A 9,547-nucleotide genomic window follows, 5' to 3' on the forward strand; every position below is an offset into this window, starting at 1 on the left:
CCCCCCCCCTCAAACTCATGGTGGATCCACAACACTGAGTTTGGAAAGGTGAAATCCATGTTGCGCTCTAGTCTGGGCCTTCGTTAAGAAGTCTGCTAGTTGTAACTCAGAAGGCACATACTGAAGAGCAACAACATGATCCTACACAGCAGCGCGCACATAAGAAGCATCAACACCAATATGCTTGGTAAGCTCATGCTTCACGGGATCCCGCGCAATACTGATAGCTCCTGTACTGTCTGACAAGAGGGTAGTAGGTGTAGTAACAGAAACACCAAAATCCTCCAGTAACCACCGTAACCAGGTCACCTCTGCCGTCAGAAGAGACATAGCTCTCAACTCAGCCTCTGCACTCGAACGGGAAACTGCAGTCTGTTTCTTCGTCTTCCAGGCAATGAGAGAACCACCAAGAAAAACGCAGTAAGCAGAAAGTGAACGGCGACCCGTAGGATCACTAGCCCACGTAGCATCCGAATAGGCCTGGAGCTGTAACGAGCTGGAGCGAGGAAAGAAGAGACGGTGAGAGATCGTGCCACGAAGATATCGTAGAACACGAAGAACGAAGTGGGAGAAGAAACAAACTGACTCAAGATATGGACAGGATAGGAGATATCCGGACGAGTGACAGCGAGATAGACAAGACTCCCGACAAGATGACGATAACGTGTTGGATCAGACAAGGGCTCACCATCAGAAGCACGAAGGTGAACATTGAGCTCCATAGGAGTCTCAACAGTGCGCTCATCACTAAGAGCCGCACGAGTAAGAAGATCCTGGATATATTTTTCTTGGGAAATAAAAAAGCCATCAGAGGTGGAGGAAACTTCAATCCCAAGAAAGTAACGAAGAGGACCAAGATCGGACATAAGGAACTGCTCAATGAGACGGGCCTTGACATAGGCAATGTACTCAGGGTCGTCGCCAGTGATGATCATGTCATCAACATATAGAAGCAGAAGAGTCCGACCACGAGCTGAAAGGTGGACAAACAGTGCCGGATCATGAGCACTCGCTGAAAAACCAGAGGCGGTCACCACAGAGACAAAACGCTCAAACTAGGCGCGATGGGCTTGCTTAAGGCCATAAAGAGAGCGACGAAGACGGCATACCATGCCATCAGGAACAGAATACCCAGGTGGTGGCTGCATATAAACCTCCTCACGCAACTCACCATTAAGAAAGGCATTCTTAACATCAAGCTGAGAAACAGACCAATGGCGAACAGAGGCCACAGCAAGAAGTGTGCGGATAGTGGTCATATGGGCCACAGGAGCAAATGTCTCATCGTAATCACGACCATGCTCCTGCTGAAAGCCACGAGCCACAAGATGAGCTTTGTAACGCTCAAGAGAACCATCGGAGCGAGTCTTAACCTTGTAGACCCACTTACAAGTGATGGGACGAACACCAGGAGGAAGAGAAACAAGATCCCATGTGTCTGTGCGCTCAAGAGCAGCAAGCTCCTCTGCCATCGCAAACTGCCATTCAGGATGAACAATAGCATCGCGATAAGAGGTAGGCTCAAGTACAGCCGAAAGACCATATCGACTAGGAGAATAGCGGTCCGGGGGAGGGCGAGGCCGAGCCCGAAGGCCATAAGTCGTCCGCGATGAGGAGGACGACACATCAGAAGTAGATGGCACGTCAGTGGATTTATCCACAACACGTGGACGGCGAGTATAATGGTAAGGAAATGAGGGAAGAGGTGGAATCACTGGAGGTGGAGATGGGGAATGTATTGGTGATGAAGGTGGAGAAAGGGGAAGGTGAAGGTGGAGAAGGGGAAGGCATTGGTGATGAAGGTGGAGAGTCATGCGATGAGGGAGGAGAAGTATCCGTAGGAGAGGACGGCATCGGATCTGCAACAGCAGGACGAGGAATAGGAATACTGGGCACAGGGGAAGGTGTATCCGGAAACGTAAGAAAAGAGATGTCCTCCGCTGAAAAAGCCGAGGAGGATGGACGCGGGTAGAAGGGACGAGACTCGTCAAAAGTAACATCCCGAGAAATACGCATCCGACGACGGACGGGATCCCAACACCGATAACCCTTATGCTCATCACTGTATCCGAGAAAGACACACTCCACAGACTGAGCAGTCAGTTTGGTGCGTTCACGAGGGGCAAGCAAAACATAGCAAACACAACCAAACAAACGAAGCACCGAATAATCAGGAGGATGACCAGAAAGACGCTCGAGAGGAATACCAGCCTGTAGAGCAGTAGAAGGCTGAATGTTGATGAGATAGGTGGAAGTCGAAACAGCCTCAGCCCAGAAGTGAGGCGGAAGAGAGGCGGCAATCATCATCGGACGCGCCGTCTCAAGAAGGTGACGATGCTTGCGCTCAGCCACACCATTTTGAGCATGCGCACCAGGGCAAGAGAACTGAGGAAGAGTACCCTGCTGAGCAAGGAATCCTCGCAGCGCATGGGAGATATACTCACCAGCTGAATCTGCACGAAAAACACGAATAGGAGTGGAAAACTGGGTATGAACCATGACAGCAATTTTTTTGTACTCCCTCCGTTCCTTTATATAAGGTGTATTTGTGTTTCCAGAAGTCAAACGAGTGCATGTTTGACCAAGTTTTTAGAAAAATATATCAATATCTACAATATGAAATTTATATCATTTGAACGATCATGAAAGGTAGTTTCATATTTTGTCTATTAGATATTGCAGATGTTTCTATTTTGTTCTATAATCTTGGTCAAACTTTCAAATGGTTGACTTGCATGGAAACCAATACACCTTATATTTTGGAACGGAGGGAGTATATAGATAAGACCTCACTACGAGAAGACATGAAATAGATCCAAGTGTACCGAGAAAAATCGTCTATAAAGATAATATAGTAGCGATGACCCCCTTCGAAGCGAAGGGAGCCGGACCCCAAACATCAGAGTGAACGAGATCAAAAGGACGCTCGGACACTGACTCACTGTGAGGGTAGGGTAGCTGAATCTGCTTACCAAGCCTACAACCCAGACAATCCAATGAAGTGTTGCCGGAGACAGACCCCAGAACACCACGATGAACCAAAGACGAGAGACGAGAACCACATAAATGGCCAAGACAATGATGCCATTGCTGAAAAGAGCTGGTAGATGCAGCAATAGGGGCTGTGAGACTGACAGCGGTGGCAGCAGAGGAAAGACGAAGCCACTCAAGCTCCCAGAGACCATCAGAGCGTCGAGGGCCAGCACCAAGCAGAGCGCCCGTGCGACGATCTTGAACAGAACACGAATCATAGTCGAGAATGACCCTACAACTAGAGTCAACAATCTGACCACCAGATATGAGTTGCATGGTAAGTCGAGGAACATGAGCGATAGAGGAACATGAAATGAAGAAGTGCTAAGAGTGCCTCGACTAGCTACAGGCAGGGGAGTGCCATCAGCTGTAAGAACGTGAACAGGAGACTTGACGGGTCGAACGGAGGTCAAAGTGGAAGAATCAAAAGTCATATGAAAAGATGCTCCAGTATCAAGAATCCATGGGGATGTACCTGAATGAGTAGAAAGTGGTTTCTCGGTGCCAGAAGAGTGAGTCACGGAATCTGCAGAACCTGTCAGTGAAGAATCCCAAGCAGCAAGCAGGCGTCGCAGCTGCGCAATCTCACGCACAGATAGGGACACGACAGAAGAGGTTGACGTAGAGCCACATGTGGAACGGTGCGCGCGGAAGCCGCGAGAGGAGTCGGCGTAGTGCGGTCACCGCCGCGCGCGAAAGCCGTGAGAGGAGTCGGCGTAGAGCGGTCACCGCCGCGCGCGGAAGCCGCGAGAGGAGTCGGTGTAGAGCGGTCACCGCCGCGCGCGAGAGGAGTCGATGTAGAGCAACTAGCACAGCCTGTTGAAGACGCTGGAGGGGACAACGCCGCAGACGGGCGTGCACCAAGCACCGAGCGATGGCGTATGTGTGAGATGGGATCAATATAGGGAACACCTTCAAAAGTCTGCGGGCAGTGACGGAGACGCAGGTCCGATGGAAACATCATACTTTTTTCTTTCTGTGGGTTTGGAATATGCAACAGCGGAATGATCAGTCAACAACCGAACGAATCAGGCCTCAATCCAACGGTCGAGGCCCAAAGGCAGCTGCCCAGGCCCAAAACGAAGCAGACCAACTGCGGCGAGTCGATTCAATCCAACAGACGAACAACCGAGGCCGGAGAAACAAAATCCGATAGCTGCTCGGCGGTGGCTGGGTGAGGACGGAGCGGTTGACCTCCGATAGCTGCTGCCTCTGCTCGATCGAGAGATGGACCGCCGGGCGGCTCGATCTGGGGCAGATGGATTGGCCTGCAGCAGAGGAGCAGACTGCAGCGACGGGGCGGCCTGCAGCGATAGAGCCGTGATCTGGAGCTGTAGATGCCCGGACACGAAACAACAACAGCTACGCGCGCACGCATGACCACTCGAGCACTCGCGGACGGCAACGGAAGGCGGCAGCGATGCTGACGAGGCCGGCGGCCGGCAGCCGCGGAAGGCAACAGTGCCGCTGACGATGCCGGCGGCCGGCAGCCGTGGAGGAAGACAGACGGCCGGCGACGATCTTGGTGGAAGACAAGCGGCCAGCGGCTCGATCTATCGGGACGAAATATGATAGAATCCAACACAGCGGTGGATCAGCTAGCTAGCATGGACGTGAAGCGCCTGTAGCTGGAGATGGACATAGGCAAAAGCAAAATCACGGGCCGGCAGAAAAAAGAGCAACGGCGGCCGTGCAGAGGATTGGACCAGGAGCAGCACGAGTTGCGCGTGCGGAAAAAAAGAACCTAGAGCTCTAATACCATGTTATGAAAGCAACTTATATTATTAGGAGGCCAGCGCCAACATATATACACATACCTGAGAATGCCAAAAGGCTACAGGAGGATGCCAAGAGACTAGAATGCAAAAGGCTAAAAGACATCACTAATATAACTCTAACAGAAGCATCCACGACAACTTCTTGTATGTTCGCAATCTCGCTCGGCGCCTTCACAAGAGCAAGACCCCTTCCCTCCTCTTCAAGCTTGACATCTGCAAGGCCTTCGACACCGTGAAGTGGGAGTATTTGCTCGACCTACTCCAATGGCGAGGATTCGTAAGCAAATTTATGGATTGGATAGCGGTCCTCCTGAGCTCCTCATCGCTATTGATTCACTCCAAAGAATTCTTGAGGTTGCTACGAGAAAAGAGCTCCTCCATAAAATTAGGGGAATGGGAGCCATGATGAGGACCTCTCTCTATGTGGATGACACAACCGTCTTCTTGGCTCCTATCAAAAGAGACGTCGACAACCTTGCAAGCATTTTGAGGGGCTTCGGTGAGGTCACGGGACTGTGCACCAATTTCCAAAAGAGCTCTTTTGTGCCCATCCGTTGCAACCATCTCGATTTGGGTCGCCTAACCCAAAGGTTGCCGGCAACTAGGACTCGCTTCCCTCTACGATACTTGGGTCTCCCTCTCTTATTTTGGCAAGTATAGTTGGTGGATCTTCAGGCTTTAATGGACAAGGTTGCGAGCAAGCTAACAATTTATGAGGGCCAAAACATCACCACCATCGGACGGACGACTCTTATCAAGTCCGTCATCACCTCCCAGGTGGTCTACCCCACCACACAGCTGGTCATCCTGCCAACCATCCTTCTCAATGTAAACAAGCTTGAGAGAGCTTTCCTTTGGTCCGGTCCGGACAAGACGACGGGTGCAAAAGACGACGGGTGCAAAATGCAAGGTGAATTGGGAGATTGTTTGCCGGCCACTTCAATATGGGGGACTTGGGGTTCTCAACACCAACAAGTTTACGCGTGCCCTTTGGTTGCGATGGCTGTGGTATGAATGGAAGGAGCCCACCAAGATGTGGGTGGGGATGGGGAACCCATGTGACGAGGACCTAAATTTCTTCTATGCATCCAACACTATCATCGTTGGTAACGGTGTGAAGACCCCCTTTTGGGATTCACCTTGGCTCCTTGAACGCAAGCCAAAAGACATTGCCCCGCTCATTCATGAAGCGTCCAAGGGAAAGAATTGGAAGGTTCGGGAGACCCTCAAACACAACGCGTGGATTCTCAAGATCAAACCTCCTGCCAACGTCTCTGCGGGACTGTGCATGAGGTCCAACTCGATGAGCTCACCGAGGACGACATCCTATGGAAGCATACGGCTAGTGGGCTTTACTCGGCGCATCCGCATACAAGACGCAATTCTTAGGGATGGTTCTCTCACCCATGGATAAAATGGTTTAGAAGGCTTGGGCTCCTCTAAAAGTCAAGTTCTTTGCTTGGTTGACTCTACAAGATAGAATTTGGACCGCCGATAGAGGCGAAGCGTGGGTGGCCCAACTATGATCTTTGCCCTCTCTGCAAGAGAGTACAAGAATGTGGGACTCATCTCTTCTACAAATGCTGCTTCACTCGAAGGCTTTGGTCTTTGATCATTGACAAATACCACATTCTCGGACTTGACACCACCAGCTGGCCCTTGTTCGACTCGGTTGAGGCTTGGTGGGCAAGTACTTGCGACAACGACACGCCAAACCGCCAAGCAAAGGCGTCTCTCACCATGCTTGTTTCGTGGACTATCTGGAACGAGCGAAACGCAAGAGTCTTCAAGCACAAGAGCACACCGCCGACTATATTGCTTGCCTCCATTGAGACCGAGGCCAACCTTTGGATCATCACCGGTGCAAACAAATTAGGGTCCGTTATTTTGCGAGAGTAATCCCATGTCGTGTATTCGGGTTACTTGTAACAAACTCTATCCTCTCTTATTTAATGGGTGAGGCAAAGCTTTTGCCTCCATTTAAAAAAAAGGGCATGTAAAAACATCTTCCTCATGATGGGTGCATATGTTTTGCCGAACCCCGAGAAAACCCATTCATAGGGTTTCATTTTGCTGTATTTATCTCCTGTAAATTTTGTAGTGATTGCCAACTTTTTAACAATAACTCCTAGTTGATTGTTTGCATCCAGTATGCTACCCCATATGATCATTAGGGCAGTAAGTAGGCTGGGGACGTGGTTTGGCTTGCTTTCAACGAAGACTTGACTGACGCACAATGTTTGATTTTCTGTTCAGGTGACCACTGTATGTTGCGACGTGATATCGTCTTACGATTTTCACCTAGCAGAAGTGTTCCGCCAGAAGAAAAAACCCCTAGCAGAAGTGTGATGTACATAAAAGCACCTGGCATAGAGGGATGCATTGCACCGTTTGGGAGAAAAGGGGGATACATTGCTGGTGTGCATCCTTCACTTTGGCACCACAGATCAGAGTCAGAGCACACTTGCGGGTGAATGGATGTTGCACATAGAATTATGGCCCGGCACATGCTGTGTATAACTTGTTTACCTGTATCTCTAGCAGTAATTTTGTACATACATATACAGATATAAAAGGGAGAGTGTAAAGAAGAGCGATTAGATTCGAGCGGTTGAACACCAGGTGGAAAAACAGAGGTCAAGACTCGGTTGCGTGCCTGCAGTGCAGCACGTCCGATGGCGATTGCACCAGCACAAGAGCGAGCAGATGTCCAATTCTCACCTCATGTGTAGAGAGTAAAGAGCCTTTGCCCAATGTCAAATTCTCCATCCGCCTGTAAAACAAACATCAAAGGACAAACAGAGGAGTCACCACCGCCATCTGTCGAAGTCTTAAGGAAATACCCAACCCAATGTACACTTGACTTTTGTCCCCTGGCACCAGTTGAATGGTAATCTCTCTCGCGTGTCATGGAAAACTCGGTCAAGAAACAGCTGGACTTGATCAGTAATAATAAACGTTGCTGATACGGAACGGAACAGGATTGTCGTAAGTGTTATAGCGACGGTCAGTCGGCTGCCTGTAATCTCTGCCATGTTGACGGCCGTGTCCCGTCCCTATCATGCTTACAGTTTTGGTCAGCCGCACAATTTGACCGCAAACGCGATTTGCCTGGGCTGGTTTGACCGTTTGACACGGTCACTCCCCTCCCGCCTACAACCAACTTGCTATACAGAAGATGCACTACACGTGCATGTGTGCCTGTGGCTGACTCGCTCCAACTGATCCCTACTTACTTCCAAACATGCTTTGCGTGCTTGCTTGTCTGCAAGACACTGGCTTCAGTTTTTTCCGTGTTTGTTAGCCCGCATTCACTGTTGGCCTGCATCGCATTTAACTTAAAAGCAACTCTTAACCAGGCCCGCTAGAAATGTCTAAATCGATACTTTTTTCAGAGCCAGGCCGCGCGATGCACCTGTGTGGCGGTGGCTGCATGCGAGGAGCCATGCTCGAGAAGTTGCGTTGCTTCCCGAAGCACCGGCAATAATTACCCTCACCTTCCCTCACCGCTCTCTCTCCCCTCTCTCCACACTCGCACTCTCATCGGCGTTGGTGGCGTTCAGTGGATCGGAGAACAGCAAGGCGACCACCAACCTCCATCACCGTCCGCAACATCACCCGCATCACTTCGACAATGGCGGTAAGCACTATTTTCACCTCCTCACTTACTATTTCGCATTCAATCCGTGTTTAGATTCGATCTGCGTTCTAGGGGAATGGGGAATCAGGGTAAATAGCCATCGGAATGATCATGACATCATCATGAGTTTCTAGTAGCGATCGATTTTAGGGTTCCGATCCGGATTGACTACAAGGGGAATGGGGATTGGGGGTTAATCTTACATAGTAGTTTCAAAATATTAGCCCCGGCGACCCTGGAGGTGGTTGGAGCGGTGGGTGCCCTTGGCTTTGTTCTTGTCCTCAGACTGGACCACCGTCTCGTCATCCTCGCCAGGGTCTAGATCGATCAGCAAAGTATGGTGGCCTGTCTTCGGTGCCCTGACAACCATTTCCACCGCTTCTTCTTCCTCCAACGTCTTCAAACCGATGACCTTCAGCGCCACTAAAGTCCTACTCTAGTACGCTGCGGCACGCTGGTCATGAGGAGCCCCGTACTCCCTGTACTTGGCCCACTTTGCCCTCTGTCCAGCGTAGCCGGAGTCGACCTGATTCATGGCCCAGCGAAGGATGTCGACTAACATAGCGCCCTTCGTTGGGTCAGGAATCAACGTTTTCAACTCCTTCGTCGTCGCCTTCACCACAACGTCTGCCTTCTTGTGCATGTCTTCAATGCTACTGAAGTTCGAGCACACTTCCATGGTGTTCTTGAACTTGGTGGGGTCACCGAGCGAGCACCCGAGGAAGAAATCCCTTCATCCAATGCCCCAAGGGAAGGGGTTGGGGTTGGTTCGACGGATAGGAGGAAGTGTGAGAGACAGCAAGAAGAGAGGGTTAACTGAGTGCGGTTGTGGGTAAGTAGTGATCGTTAGGGTGGGTAGCTATAGGGGCTTTGGACGATAGGTTTTAATGTCGATCAACCTTTGAACTTAGTGCTCTTCATAACGCCATCTTTGTGTTGTTCATAACGCAGATCAAAGATGGAGAACAATGACAAGGGCAAGGAGGTGGAGGTGGTGACGCACATGGCCGAGGAGGTGCCGCCCACATATCATGAGGTCGTCATGGAGGAGCCCCCCCCCTCCCCAGCGGCAAGCGCCGGAACCACAGACACTACC

The 9,547-nt window shown here is 50.6% G+C and overlaps 1 protein-coding gene across 1 annotated transcript in view; it reads left to right on the forward strand.

The window, feature by feature from the left end:
• The window catches only part of LOC119336505 (phospholipase SGR2-like), a 21,658-nt gene extending 13,874 nt beyond the window's left edge, over window positions 1–7,784 (forward strand). Inside the window, exon 22 of the mRNA XM_037608548.1 lies at window positions 7,068–7,784. The gene's annotated coding sequence lies outside the window, so the exon portion shown is untranslated. The remainder of the gene's footprint in view (window positions 1–7,067) is intronic.
• Window positions 7,785–9,547: the final 1,763 nt, after the last annotated feature.

The sequence above is a fragment of the Triticum dicoccoides genome, chromosome 7B, assembly GCF_002162155.2.
Source record: "Triticum dicoccoides isolate Atlit2015 ecotype Zavitan chromosome 7B, WEW_v2.0, whole genome shotgun sequence".
NCBI lineage: Eukaryota > Viridiplantae > Streptophyta > Magnoliopsida > Poales > Poaceae > Triticum > Triticum dicoccoides.